Below are 15,130 nucleotides of genomic sequence, written 5' to 3' on the forward strand. Positions count from 1 at the left end.
TCTTTGGTCAACTTTTTGTGTTACTGTCCAGACTTGGGATTGCAGGAGCTCCATAATATAGGGAAAAAGGAAGAAAGGGGAAAGGAAAAAATAAGATAGAACAAAATATCTTTCCTGAGGGCAATATATCCCAAATTTAAAAGAGTTGCAAATGAAGCCAAAAGCATAAAATACATGTTAAAAGGAGCTCTTTCTCCTAAAATAAACAAATACATCACTAAAAGTGTAAACAGAACTGTAAATCAAAATCATCTGCCTAATGCATTCTTAGAGTTTCTTTCTAAGAGCAAATTCCAGTAAGAAATGGGCTCTCAGAAACCCAGACAAGTCAAAGTTGAAGGAAAGCTGACAGCAGTTGTTTTCCTTAGAGATAAGATCATCCTGCCTTCTCCGGTAGCCTTAATAGCTAATGTCTTTCCACTGGACTCTCAAAACCAAAAACTGAGAAGGAGAAAATCCTTTGCTTTTATCCATTGCTACCAGCAATTCAAGCACAGATAGCAGGAAGAACAATAAAAATACCCATGGCCATCATGAAGATTGACCCTTACATCTGTTATTGTTGGTGGACATAGTTTTCCATGGCCTCCTTTCCCCAATCAATGGGGAAAATATGCCTTCCAGACCCCATTTTTTGTTCCTTCTCAAACCACATCCCTCAAATATAATCAATACTTGCTTAAAGAGGGTTCAGGAAAGTGACAAACATTTATCTGCCTGGGAGAAATGAAATTAACTGAAAATCAAATAGAAAGTGGTAAGAATACTACAGTGAATGGTTAAATATTTACAACATCAAAACTAGTTCATTTGAAAACAAATGGACAAGTGCCTGGCTTAGTTCCCTGCCTCGGGAACCAAGAATGTTCCCTGGCTGAGAGTTGCCATTTTGTTGACATTCAAGTGGAAGATGTGGCTCTAGGAAAGGAGGGTAGGAGTGAGCATGGAATTATAGTTCTGCAAAACCAGTATCATTAGAGATGAGCTTGTGTTGATGTCGATAGCCTTTTTTTTTCTTTTTTGCTATCCTTTAAAATAACAAAGTCACAAAGAAGTGCCTAGAAAATAAAAGCACTCTATTATTTTGATGTCAAGTGTAGGAGTGCTCCTAGGAAAACTCATCAGTCTTACTCTTTTGACTGCCTTACACTTCGTAGGTTATAAAGAATGGAAGAAAATTCAAACTCTATCACACCTAAAGAAAACACCAAAATTGTATTCTTCAGGCAACTGCGACCTACAGTCCACCTTAGGTGGAAGGAAAAAGAAAGAATGAAGAAGAGAAAACCAAGCTTCACTCAAACAACTGGATAAATAAATCAATATTCTCCAAGGCTCAATGTTCTGATTTTGCTTTGGTGCAGAAAGGGTCTTTGGGGATTTGGAAAGTATATAAAATAAATCTTATTAGAATTCCTTCTTTGTATTTTTTGTGTTTTCTCTTAATCAACTTATATTAGTTCAACTTCTCCAAAGGACCTATCAGGAGTGTCAACTGAATGTTCTCGGGCAACCCTGCGGCTCCAGGCTCCAGATGAGGTTTCTAGAACAGGCAGATATCACCCGAGGTCATGGTCATGTCTACTCCCGTCCCTGGTATTGGCCCAGTGTGAGGCTCTCCACATGCCGAGACCACCCTCGACTAAAGGAGGGCTTTTTCTTTTTCTTTTTCTTTTTTTTTTTAATACTAGGCATTATGAGGCTCTTGGAGATGAAACAGAAAAATAAAGAAAAAACACACATGCAAAACGCCCATGAAAGCTAGCTCCACTTTTCTACACTCTCTCTGTTACAAGGGTCTGGTTTGTGTTTTTGTGTGCCCTCTTGAGGGTGGAATACTCCGAGGTTTTTAATGTGGGTCACCCTAGTCCCTTCAGATCACATAATGGTACTGATGAGGTACATTCCCTTACTGACCAAGGGAAAAATACCTCTTCATTCTCACTGTTTCTGAGATAGAAGTGATTGTTGAATGACTAAGAAAGCCATCAGAGTGGAGAAATGGCTCCACACTTGGCTGAGACCGAGTTACACAGGAAGTCAGTGTCAGGACCCCGCTGGTCCTGACTGGTGACTACCTCTCCAACTTCTGCCTTGTGCCCACCTCCTTCTCCTCTCACATTTACTTCCCCCCACCCGCACCACAGTCTGGCTGGGAGTTCATCCTTGTCCAAGCTGTTCCTCCCATTGACAGATCTGCCGGCCTCCTCTCCGTGTCGGCTGGCCCTCACTGCTGCCACTTCATCTTGTCCCCCTCAATTGTCTTCCCTTGACTCCAGGGCAGTGTGTTCTCCTTGGCCCTTCAAACACCACTTCTGTTTTATTTTTTCTTCCTTGAAGCACCAAGGTCCAAGGCCCTCCTTTGTTGGTCCCTTTTGCTCCCTTCTTTAGGGACCTCATCAGTGCTCATCTCTAGCGCTCACCCTCGGGGACACTTTCATCAACAGAACCTAAGACATCCAAGACCAAAATTATGATACCTTTCCAAGCCAAAGAGTCCCAGATCACCACACAGTTCCACACATGAATGGGATTCAAACATCCTACATGAACAATTGTGATCACACCCTCCCCCCATCTATGTATTCATTTGTTTTGGGCTCTAGGGTATGAGCCCGGGGCCTCTGCATGCTAAGCACGTGTTCTATCACACTCCCATTGTTCTTTGAAGGCACAGGGCCTGTCCCAACCATCCCCCCCATTTCATTCTTACTACCACCACCCTAATTCAGGCCTTCCGTCACCTTTTCCCTGAACATGACATGTCTGTCTCTTAGAATAAAAGTATCAGCTCGCCTGCTCACTGCCATTTTTAACAGTGTAGACCTGCACTTCCACTGCACTCTGTCTGCCCTCCTTGGGCTTCTTCCACTTGCTTTCATTCTGAACTAAAGATCACTGAATTATTTGGTAATTTTGAATATTTTAAGAAGAAGCAAATGCTTTTATATTTACAAATTTCACTCCAATGTGCGGGCATTTGGTGAATGGCTGTACTAAGCCTCTTCAAGGGCAGGCTCCTCTCTTAAGACTGCAGGAGTCCACATAGAAACCTCAGGTACTGGAGGGATGGGAATAGGAACAACAGCAGAATGAATCAGACGTAACTCTCCTATGTTCATAGATGAACACACGACCAGTGTAACTCCACATCATGTGCCACCACAAGAATGTATTATGTCAGATGTACATACTCCATGAATGTATAATATGTCAAAATACATTCTACTGTCAAGTATATCTAAAATGAAAAAATAAAAAAAGAAATAAACCTCATGTACCATCATCCAAGCACCATGACGCAGGGATGAAGCATCATGATACAGGGATGAAGCATCATGATCAGGGCTCAGCCAAGAATTCAACAGAGTGAATCATCTTTAAACACAATATGCATCAGAAAGTCAAATTGTTCCCAGTGCTCTATTGCAAAAGAAGAAAAAAATTATATTCTTCAAAAATAACAAGTTTAAGAAAGGCTGATCCTAAAAGAGACTAAAAAGTCCTGTTAACTAAATGCAATACCTGGCTGGGAATGGATTCTGTACTGAAAGGAAAAACTACGCTATCAAGGACATTACTGAATGCCAAGCATGGTGGTGCAACCCTGTAATCCCAGGTACTTGAGAGCCTAAAGAAGGAGGATCACAAGTTTGAGGCCAGCTTCAGTAATTTAGGAAGACCCTGTCTCAAAAAAATAAATAAAAAGAGCTGGGAATGTAGCTCAGTGGTAGAGCACCCTTAGGTTAATCCTCAGAACGGAGTGGGGGTGGATATTATTGTATCAATTGACAAAATTGAAATATACACAAAAGATTAGATATAAGTATTATATCAGTGTTAAAATTATTAGAGTTGATTATGATACTGTGGCCATGAAAGAGAATACCCATATTTATAGGAAATAAACAATGAGGGATTTAGATATAAAGAGCCATAACTTATCCTCAGGTGATTTAAAAAATATTATAGATAGAAACACATAAGAAAAAGTAAACAGGATAAAAGATAAGTTAGTTATAGGTAAATCTGAGTAAAAGATAAACAATTTTGAAGATTTAAAAAATTAAGTCCTAGTTCTTAATTTTTGATAAACAGGGTAGCCCTGCTCATTACAAAGAGTCAAAAAATGATGAAGGAGTAAGTTTTCATCCCGTACATATTCTTTAATCCAGTAATGCTTAAGGAACATTTATGTGTACAATAGTCCACTTTATTGTTTTCCAACATTTTGTTCCTAAAATCAACTCAAATTATTTGGAAACAGATTTGATGATTATGCATACTGTTTGTGTTTATTAGTTTCAGATTATTATTTTAAAAGTTAATCTGAGGAGTGGTGGCATGCATCTGTAGTCCCAGCTGCTGGGGAGGCTGAGGCAGGAGGATCATCAATTTAGTGAGCTCGTAAGCATCTCAGTGAGATCTTGCCTCAAAATTAAAAAATAAAAAGGATTTGGGATGTGGCCCAGTGATAAAGTATCTTTGGGTTCAATCTCCAGGAAAAAAAAAAGAATTTATATTTTAGAGTTAAATTTTAGCTTTTTATAGGATTACCAAGGTACCTTAAATTTAGCTTTCATGCCAGGTGTGGTGGCACACGCCTGTAATCCCAGAAGCTGGGGAGGCTGAGACAGGAGGATCGTGGGTTCAAAGCCAGCCTCAGCAACAGCAAGGCGCTAAGCAACTCAGTGAGACCCTGTCTCTAAGTAAAATACAAAATATGGCTGGGATGTGGCTCAGTAGTTGAATGTCCCTGAGTGCAATCTCCAATACCCACCCACCCCCGATTTAGTTTTTATATCTTAATTAATATTTTATGTGTTTATTTTTTACTAAAATACAATAAATGTGGACCAATTCCCAGAATGTAGAAAAATACTATTAGCTTCACACTCTACCTTAGGGGATGAATACTTCTTTCATAACAAAAAATTTTCATGTAGTGAAACTGTATTTCTGCTATGCAGTGAAAGAGTCAAATTAGCACAGGTCTAGAAGGTTTAAGCCTGCAAAATATCTGGTCAAAAGTAAATTTTTTTTGGTTACAAAAACGTCTTTGTTTCAGATGTATCATCATTCCTGTAGTTTTCATAATGTCACCAGCGTGGGCATAAAAAAAATTGTTAAAATAGTTAAACACTATTCAAACATCAACAGGGACATTGTTTGAATGAAATAAATTCTTTATGGACAAAAAAGTAAAATGCAGTTCATTAGGTCAAGTCTGTAAAGAGCTTTCATTGCTGTACAACAATGCTGTGCTCAGCACTCAATGCTTTATAAGTCCTCAACCCTCTTACTTGTCCCACAAATTCTATGAGGTAGATACTATCATTAACTCCATTTTACAGATGATGAAAAAGAGAGATTAAATAATTTGCCCAAGGTCTAGTTTACAACAGCCAGGACTTGAGCCCAGAAATGTGGCTCACAGCCTATGCTCTTAATCACGTGGGTAACACACAGTTAGACCAAATACAAATCACTCTGTTTCAGCTTTCAAATGTGCTGTAAGTTTATTTTAAAGTACATACTTAACAATTTTGACTTCTGAGGCTTCCATATATTTTGTATCTTATATATTACCTGTTTAGCTTCTCTATCTGCTTCTATCTTCACTTCTGCACACGGGAAAACCAAAGAAGTCAAATTATTGATGCAAAAATTATTTGTTTTTTGTTTTTACTGTACTGGAGATTGAACCCAGGGCTTTGCACATGCCCAGATGATTGCTGTTAAAACATTATTTATTGGGTTGGAGATGTAGCTCAGTGGTAGTTTGCTTAGCAAGTGCAGGTTGTAGGTTTGATCCCCAACACCATAAAACAAAACAACATTATTTATGGTCCAGGAAGGAAGAAATGCAGGACAGTTGTTCTGTTCAAGACTCTAAACCAGGGCTTCCAGTGTAGCTCAGTGGTAGAGCACTTGTCTAGAAAGCACGCGGCCATGGGTTCAATCCCCAGCACTGCAAAAAGCAAATTAACAAATGAACAAACAAAAAAGATCCCAAGCCAGATTACTAGAATCACACAATCTCAAATTAAATAAGAACACAGTCTTCATCTCTCATACCCCTACTATGATGTTTGAATCTCTTTTAGAATATCTACCACCAAGGGATTGTTGAACTCAGGGGCTTTTCTATTTTCAAACAATTTAATTGGTCTAAAATTCTTCCTACTGTCAAGCCTGACTTCTGATTCCCATTAACATCCACCCACTGCCCTGACTCGACTCCATGCAGTCTAATTCCTGTTTCACACAGTGGTCTTTTCAAGTATTGGAAGTCAGATACAACCTCTCAGTCTTCTCTGCTCTAAGATGCCTAGATATGACCAGGGAGGCACAAGAGGTAGATTAGCATGAAGTTCCATGGAGTGAAGGCTCTTCTGACTTTCTCACTTGATGAACCACTCAACATGTTATTTTCCCTCTTGGGGTGCTGGGGATCAAATCCAAGGGCTGCCCAAATACTAAGTATGGGCTCTACCACTCAGCTGCGTCCCCAGCCTCCACTGCATACTTTATACACATATCTGAAACTGAGAGACCAGGCTGTTCTTTGAGCCTACCTCCTGATCGAAACTCCAAATCCCAGCACATATAAATGGGAAACACCTCCGTGTTTTATAGAGCAGTGTCATTCAACTGTCATTCTCTGAATGAGAGGTGCAGCCCTCTTTCAGGACTGGGCCATTAGCACCATTTCTAGATCAAGCCGTATACACACCACAGGGGTCTCCCTGCCACCCCCCTACCTCCTTTCCCTGCACTTCTTCACTTGACTCCAGTGATGTGTTCACTCTCAATCACACCTAAAATTCTTAGCTGTAAAACAGCTGCTAAGCAGCAGGATGATGATTTACTTTCAACTTCAAACAGGATTTGTAAACACCATGATAAATGGGAAGAAGCACAAAAGCCACATTCCTCCAGCAGGTCCTCCGAACATACTGCATACTCCGAACATCAGCTGGCATAAATCATTTGTCTTAAATCAGGATTGAAATTCCCCAGTGTTTCTTTCAGGCACCTTTCCTATCCGATCCCCTGGAGAGGACAAGTCAATCAAAATTAAAGGTATCACAGCATCTCGAGCCTTGAGAGCGTTGATTCCAAATCCATTTAGTAACTTTCAGTTGAACACAGTACTCAGAGTGTGCACCCAGTATAGGGACTTTTATTATTTTTTTTTAGAGAGAAAAAATGTTAAATTTTCTAACATCAAAAATTTATGTATAGCCAGGCATGGTGGCACATGCTGTAATCCCAGCAGTCAGGGAGGATCACGAATTCAAAGCCAGCCTCAGCAACTTATCAAGACCCTGTCTCTAAATAAAATATAAAAAGGGCTGGGGATGTAGGTCAGTGGTTAAACCACTCCCCCAACCCCTCCACCCCTGGTTCAATCCCCAGTATCACCATAATAACAAAAGAACTTAGGTATAGCTGCATGTGACTGCTTTCTGTAATCCCAGCTATTTGGGAGGCTGAGGCAGGAGGATCACAAGTTCAAGGCCAGCCTGGGTAATTCAGCAAGACCCTGTCTCAAAATACAATTTTAAAAAAGGCTGGGAATGTAGCTCAGTGGCAGAGTTCTTGCCTAACCTGCACGAAACCCTGGGTTAGATCCCCAGTACCACAAAATGAAACAAAACCGTTTAAGCATGTCCTCACATTTGCTTGAACTTTCAGGACTGGGCCATTTTTTCACCTAATAAGGTCAACCAATCTCAAAGGGCAGCTGGGCATTTCTCCAGGTGGTACTGAGCTTAGCTCAGTCTTTTCTGGAGTGGGGAAGGGAATGGCAAAGTTTATTTGCAAAAAACCACATGGACCCACTCACAGTTCTATCTTCAATGCCCATACTCCAGACACAACCTCTTGTTGAACTTCTCTAAGCGCTGTGTTGGTTCACATAAATGCTTTTGAGTATTTCATACTTTGGGATTGTTCACATAAAATCCAGATTCCTGGCCATGGTGAGTCTGTATTTCTTCACAATAATGACCTGCTGAAATTGAGAGGCAGCTACCTCCTTTTAGATGGGGCAGGAGTCCTCCAATTTGCTCCAGTCTCTCTTCTCCCCAGTACATTCTCAGAAAAAAAGAGTTATTTAGATTATGTACCTGGCACATTCTATTCATTGTGTTCCTTTCTTCATCTTGCAGACTTGTGGATTTACAAATCTGGTAGATATTCCGGGGAAAGCTATAATAACTGTCAAATATTGGGGTTGTCCTTCCAGTTCCATGATAATATGATTTAGTGGCTTTCTGGGCAAAAGCTGTTCTTGATTCTAGTTCCTCAGAAGTGAAGTTGAGGACACAGCATGGCCAGTAAAAGCCATGACCAAGTGATTGATGACTCCTCCAGCCCTCCTTTCACACATGCCTTTATTTGAACCCAGTTACAGCCCTCTCTTGATTGCTGTCAACATTATAACAAGAGGAGTCAAATGAAAGTTGAAGACTTTGGAACTTTGAAGACACAGTTCAGGTTTGAAAGAGGGACTTCCATCAAAATACTATGTGATTTTCTTCCAATTTCCAAATGGAGGGCTTTTATCAAAGCAAAGGAGGTTTTTTTTTAATTTAAATTTATTTATTTATTTATTCTAATTTGTTATACATGACAGCAGAATGCATTTCAATTCATAGTACACATACAGAGCACATTTTTTTATTTCTCTGGTTGTACACAAAGTAGAGTCACACCATTTGTCTTCATACATGTACTTAGAGTAATGATGTCCATCTCATTCCACCTTCTTTCCTACCCCAATGAGCCCTCCCTTTCCCTCTCTCTCTTTTGCCTCATCCAAAGTTCCTCCATTCCTCCCATGCTTCCCCCCATCCACCCATTATAGATGAGAAAACATTTGGCCTTTTGGTGGGATTACCTTAATTCACTTAGCATGATATTCTCCAACTCCATCCATTTACCTGCAAATGCCATGATTTTATTCTCTTTTAATGCTGAGTAATGTCCCATTGTGTATATATGTCACAGCTTCTTTATCCATTCATCTACTGAAGGGCATCTAGGTTGGTTCCACAATTTAGCTATTGTGAATTGTGCTACTATAAACATTGATGTGCTGTGTCCCTGTAGATGCTGATTTTAAGTCCTTTGGGTATCAACAGAGGAGTGGGATAGCTAGGTCAAATGGTGGTTCCATTCCAAGTTTTCCAAGGAATCTCCATACTGCTTTCCAGATTGGTTGCACCAATTTGCAGTCCCACCAGCAATGTGTGAGTGTGCCTTTTCCCCCACATTCTCACCAACACTTATTTTTGTTTGTATTCTTAATAGCTGCCATTCTAGTGAGCAAAGAAGGTATTTTTTTTTATTTTTAAATAATGTCCTTAAAAATAATTTTATTTTTTTTCCGTTTTTTAATTTGTTCTACTTAGTTATACATGACAGCAGAATGCATTTCAATTCATTACACACAAATAGAGCACAACATTTCAATTCTCTGGTTGTACATGATACAGAGTTGCACCATTTGTGCAATAATATATGTACCATTTCACCTCCTGTGAAATGGGAGTTAGGCAAGTTTGAGGGTGACCACTGGAGTTCCTTTCCTATAATTTCCATTGGAGTTCCTTTCCTATAACTTCCATTGGAGTTCCTTTCTGTCTCATTTCACCATCTTTCATGCCCCATGCCCCCTCCCCTCCCCCACTCCTCTTTGCCCAATCCAAAGTTCCTTCATTCTTCCCATGGCAAAGGAAGTATTAATGAAACAGATAAGACATTTTTCATGTAATGTGGTTACTTGGCTCCATGCAATTCTGTGAACTCTGCTAAAATACTAACAGTCCGCGGTAAATGCTTTCTGTGAATTATTGCATGCATGTTCATAAAACTTGACAGCTTGAAAGAACCACTTCCTTTGGTATGGTCAGTGGTAACTTAAGGTAGAGCACTAAGGACTCATAGCTGCAACTTTCTAACAATTCAAGTTGTACAGACAATGAGTAGGCTGACTTGGTAAATTGTGGGAAAACATGCAAGGAAAGGCCAGATGTGCATTTGTTCTAGATATTTTAAGAGTCTCCTGCATGGGACACAGTGGTGAAATGGGAGTTAGGCAAGTTTGAGGGTGACCATTGGAGTTCCTTTCCTATAATGCCCTCTCCAACTCCCAAAACTGAGAATTTCTTCCTTCTCCTTCCATTTTTGTTTTGTTTTATTTTGCTTGTTTGTTTTTGGTAACATAAAAGACTACTAACTTAGCATTTACCTACCACACTAGATGCTAGGATGATTGATGACTGATGATTGATGATTAGTTGACCTTTAGAGTATTTGCAACATGTAACTCTTGCCTGACATAAATATCATTATTTGCTATAGTTTGGATGTTAAGTGTCCCTCAAAGGCCAGTATGTTAAAGACTGGTCCCCAGTGTGGTGCTGCTGGGAGATGGTAGAATATATAACAGGCAGGGCCAAGTGAGGTCTTCAGGTCATTGGGGGAGTGCCCCTGAAGAGCATAGTAGGAACCAGGTGCCTTCCTTTTCCTCTCTTTGGTGGCTACGAGGTAAGCAGCTTGCTTCATCAGGCGCGTTGGTCAGAATGTGCTACCTTGTTGCATTCCCAGAGCAATACAGCCAATTGATCATGAGCTGAAACCTTCACAACTATGAACCAAAATTAACCTTTCCTCTGTTTTACCCCTCAGTGCAGGAGATCCAACCCAGGGCCCTAAGCACACTAGATAAGCACTCCACCACTGAGCTATACACCTAGCCCCAACCTATTCTCTTTATAAGCTAGTTATCTCAGATGTTTGTTATGGTGATAGAAAATTATTATACCAAATTATTTTTCAATATAGAAAACTTAATAATAGTAGCAACTGACATAAAATATGAAAACCCTAAACATCCAACCAAAAGAAAACACTTTTAACCCTGAGCTAATCCACATTTCACAGTGTTGAGCTCTGGGATTTAAGCAATTTAAAGGGCATTACAATTCACTACTGGCTAACATAGTATTAGATCATCAGATTACCTCCAAATAAGAATCCCTATATCATGAGCATTGCTTCCATTTTTGTCTTGCTTAGCTAAACAAACCATACAAACCATACCTAATATTCTTCTTTTTTTTTTTTTTTTTTGGTATTGGGGATTGAACCCAAGAGCACTGTACCACTGAGCTACATCCCTAGTCCTTTTATTTCTTTTATTTTGAGACAGTTCTCACTAAATTTCCCATGCTGGACTTGAACTTGTGATCCTTCTGCCTCAGCCTCCCAAGTTGCTGGGATGACCGGCATGCACTACCATATCTGGCCCTATCCTCTTAGTTAGCCAGAGATTTAACGGAATATTCTGTCTTAGGAAAAGCAAGATATGCAAGTAGTTGCACATAGATTAATTTTTTTCCTCTTCTTTCTGATGTAATATTACTGGATACTGCCATATCCAGAAGGAAAAAACATAACTCTAAAAGGTACAAAATTCCCCAGAGAGGGTTTAGAATAGAGGAATAGAAATATTGGGGTTTTTTGACAATGGGGGAGACAGAGGAGAGTAGGATATTTAGATCTGTGAGAATTGTGTCTGAGTCTTTGCTTGTGGAAAATGCATAAACTGTTCCAAGAATATTCTAAGAAGGAAAATGTACCTTATTCAACATGGGACCCATTAGTTTGTCTTGTCCAAAGAAGATTTCATGGCCAATAATATAGACTCTGGGTAAATAAGGAAATAATCCCTTAGGGGTCCCCCAGGAACTCCAAAAGTTGGAAGGAACAGAGGGTGCTGTGTGCTTGTAGGAAAGTGGCCCCTGGAAAGGCCATGCTGGATGCTGGCCATGTTCAGTGTACCTTTTGTGGAGTTCCTGGTATATCGTCCACACTGAGTAAATATTAAAGAACTTCCTCCACCCAGCTTAGTGGGAACTCAAGGGCACTATGACCTTAAGTTCTCAACATCGGAGAGCAAATAGAAAAACACCAAGAAGGCTGCCCTGAAGTATAGCCTGAAGATTTGCTAGGAAAAAGTGGGAGTCAGCCCATTCACAGTGCCAAACTGTCCCATTAGCACCTAGAATACATTTCCAGGAATGACTTACCACCATTTCCTCTTTTGCTAAATTGATTCAAAAAAGAGATGCCTCCTTTCTGCCCCTTCACCTCTGAGGTCACTCTCAGAAAAAAAATCTAGCATTCCCGATAAGACATAACCAAAACAACGAGATTGTTTGAATTCCACCGAGACCAATTCATCAAGCAGTGAAAAAAAAAAAAAAAAAACTCTCCTATTTTCCAAGTTAAATAATCAGAATAGGAACATGGACTTTAAAAATGTGGGGTGGGGGGCGGGGCACAAAGTCAACTGGAATTTGGGAATAGAAGCAAGAAATGACTTAGAAAAAAATCATCTTAAAGATCTGGAGATGGAGAGTGGTGAGTTCTCTCAGGCTGCTGCACTGCACACTTAAAATGGCCAACATGGTTAATTTCATGTTCATATATTTTAGTACAATATTTTCAAATAGGAAAAAAAATCACCTAAAATTATTTAAGCAAACCCCTTCCCGGCTTCCACCCACAGGAGAGAACAAACAAGTCAAGGTTCTTAAACTTCTTAACAGTTTCTCATTTGGACAAGGGCTACTGAACTTTGATGCAAGCAGCACCTACCAGAACTCCAGCACTCCCTCCCCTACCCCATGCCCCCACACTAAGAGTCTGGAAAGCTGGAGAGCTTGTTCATTAGTGAGACTCTAAACACATAATCTCTGACCCACGGTTGACTCTGGACCTCTCAGTCAACAGAAGAAGGGAAGATAACCTTGAGATTTGGCCTGGACAGAAGTTAACACCAGGCTCTCTCGTCAGGGATGCCTGCATGAAAACCCCAAATTTTAGAAGAAAACATGGAAAAGTAAGGGATCAATTCCCAGGGGTGTGTCTCACTGTAAACAACACACATACAAAGAAAACAAGAATCGCCACAAGGAGCACATCAAAACGTGGCTATTTGAGAAATATGTAAGTGGATGGCAGAAAATAAAGGAACAAAGAGATGCAATTATTTTTGAAAAGGCTTAATCTCTAAATTTCATATTAATTCATATGACACTTACTGTTCCTCCCCACCCCCAACTCTTTCTTTCTCTCTTTGGCATCAATACATTTATCTTCAAATCAGAAAAATCCCTCAGTGTGGGGCTGGTGGTGTGTCTTGGTAGTAAAGCATTTGCCTAGCATGCATAAGACCCTGGACTCAGGCTGGGGTTATGGCTCAGTGGTAGAGTGCTTGCATGGCACATGTGAGGCTCTGGGTTCAATCTTCAGCACCACAAATAAATCAATCAATAAATAAATGGTATTATGTTCATCCACAATTAAAAAAAATTTATATATATATATATATATATATATATATATATATATAAAGAACCCTGGATTCAATCCCTGGCACCATCAAAATAAATAAATAAATAAAAAGCCAAAACAATGCAAACAACAACAAAACCCTTAACATGCTAAAGATGACTAAAAGCCACACTCAGAATCTAAGGCTACCTTTTTAGGAAACCCAAAATTACCGAAAATGAACAGCTGTGGTTTTGCTAAACAAATGAAAACATCTCTACAAAATGCCACTGTTTAACTCATAGCTTGATGGCACGTCACTCAATGAGAGCAAAAGAGTAAACACTTTCTGGAAGAAGGGTAGTTTTCTTTGGCTGGACAACCACCACATCATGGTTATTTTCGCTTCTAGTTTTACAATAAGGAAAGACTGGCAATGGCTTGTTTGCTTTGGTTTGACAGATGGTGGTCAAGTGTGGTACTGAGATTATATCCTGATTGCTCTTTAAAAAGGAAAACAAGGTACAATCAACTTTTGTTACAGAAAATGGTTCTCCCCTCTTGCCTGGGGGCTTCTTCAAAGCTTTTCACCTTTTGCTCTCCAGAGCTAAATAAAAATAAAGTAAAATGGGTACCAGGTGGCAGGAGCTGCTTGAAACAAGTTTGAAAATCTAAACTCAAGGCAAATGGGACATTTATAGTTCAGGAACTTTTACTGAAAAAGTAGATTCATGCTATCTTTTCTAGTGTTAATGTCAGTCAGAAAAAACAGTAGAGTGAGCACATAATTCTAGACTTTGTCTGATTAAGTGTTGGGAAGGGTCCATGGGTGCAAACATTCAATTGCCTATGATGCTGCTCTTGATTTCCATTCTGATGGCCATTTGAAAGGAAAAATAAAAGCTTACTTTTTCTTTTTTTCTTTTAGTACCAGGGATTGAACCCATGGGTGCTTAACCAATGAGCTACATTCCCAGCCCCACATCCCTCCCACTTTTTAAATTTTTTTTGCTTTGAGACACAACTGGTTTAGTTGCTGAGGCTGACCTAAAACTTTCAATCCCTTTGACTCAGCTGGTATTACAGGTGCATGCCACCATGTCCAGCCATCTTAATAGTTTTTTGTTTTTGTTTTTTTTTTTTCAAGAGAGAGAGAGAGAGAGAGAGAGAGAGAGAGAGAGAATTTTAATATTTATTTTTTAGTTTTCGGTGGACACAACATCTTTGTATGTGGTGCTGAGGATCGAACCCGGGCCGCACGCATGCCAGGCGAGTGTGCCACCGCTTGAGCCACATCCCCAGCCCAATAGTTTTAATTCTACAGATCACAGGTATTAAGTACATTCACATTACTATGCAACCATCACCTTCATCCATCCATAGAACTATTTTCATTTCCAAAATTGAAATGATTCCTATTAAATCATAACTCCCCATTCCCCAGCACCTGGCAATCATCATTCTACTTTTTCTCTACCTCTGCCTATTTTTTAACGGAGTTGTTTTGCTTTTGTTGAGTTCCAGAAGTTCTTTATATAGTCTGGATATTAACCCCTTACCAGACATATTATTCACAAATATTTTCTCTCACACCCCTGAGTATTTATTTCATTTGGGCTCTGAGAAGATTTAGATTTCTTTTTTTTCTTTTTTTTTTTTTTTTGGTATCAGGGTGATGTGGCTGCTGGACCAGGACCCAGGATTAGAGAAGGGTGGCTTTCCATGACAATAGCGTGAAGCACTTTTTTTTTTTTTTTTTTTTTTTTTTTTTTTTTTT

The 15,130-nt window shown here is 39.6% G+C and overlaps 1 protein-coding gene and 1 non-coding gene across 2 annotated transcripts in view; one reads left to right on the forward strand and one right to left on the reverse strand.

Annotated features, from left to right (window-relative positions):
- Positions 1 to 15,130, reverse strand: part of Shroom3 (shroom family member 3) — a 173,206-nt gene that overhangs the window by 136,953 nt on the left and 21,123 nt on the right. The window lies entirely within an intron of this gene.
- Trnas-aga lies at positions 5,906 to 5,977 on the forward strand. The gene has a single exon. It is a non-coding gene; the product is annotated as a tRNA-Ser (tRNA).

The sequence above is a fragment of the Marmota marmota genome, unplaced genomic scaffold (assembly GCF_001458135.2).
Source record: "Marmota marmota marmota unplaced genomic scaffold, marMar, whole genome shotgun sequence".
In the NCBI taxonomy this organism is placed as follows: Eukaryota; Metazoa; Chordata; class Mammalia; order Rodentia; family Sciuridae; genus Marmota; species Marmota marmota.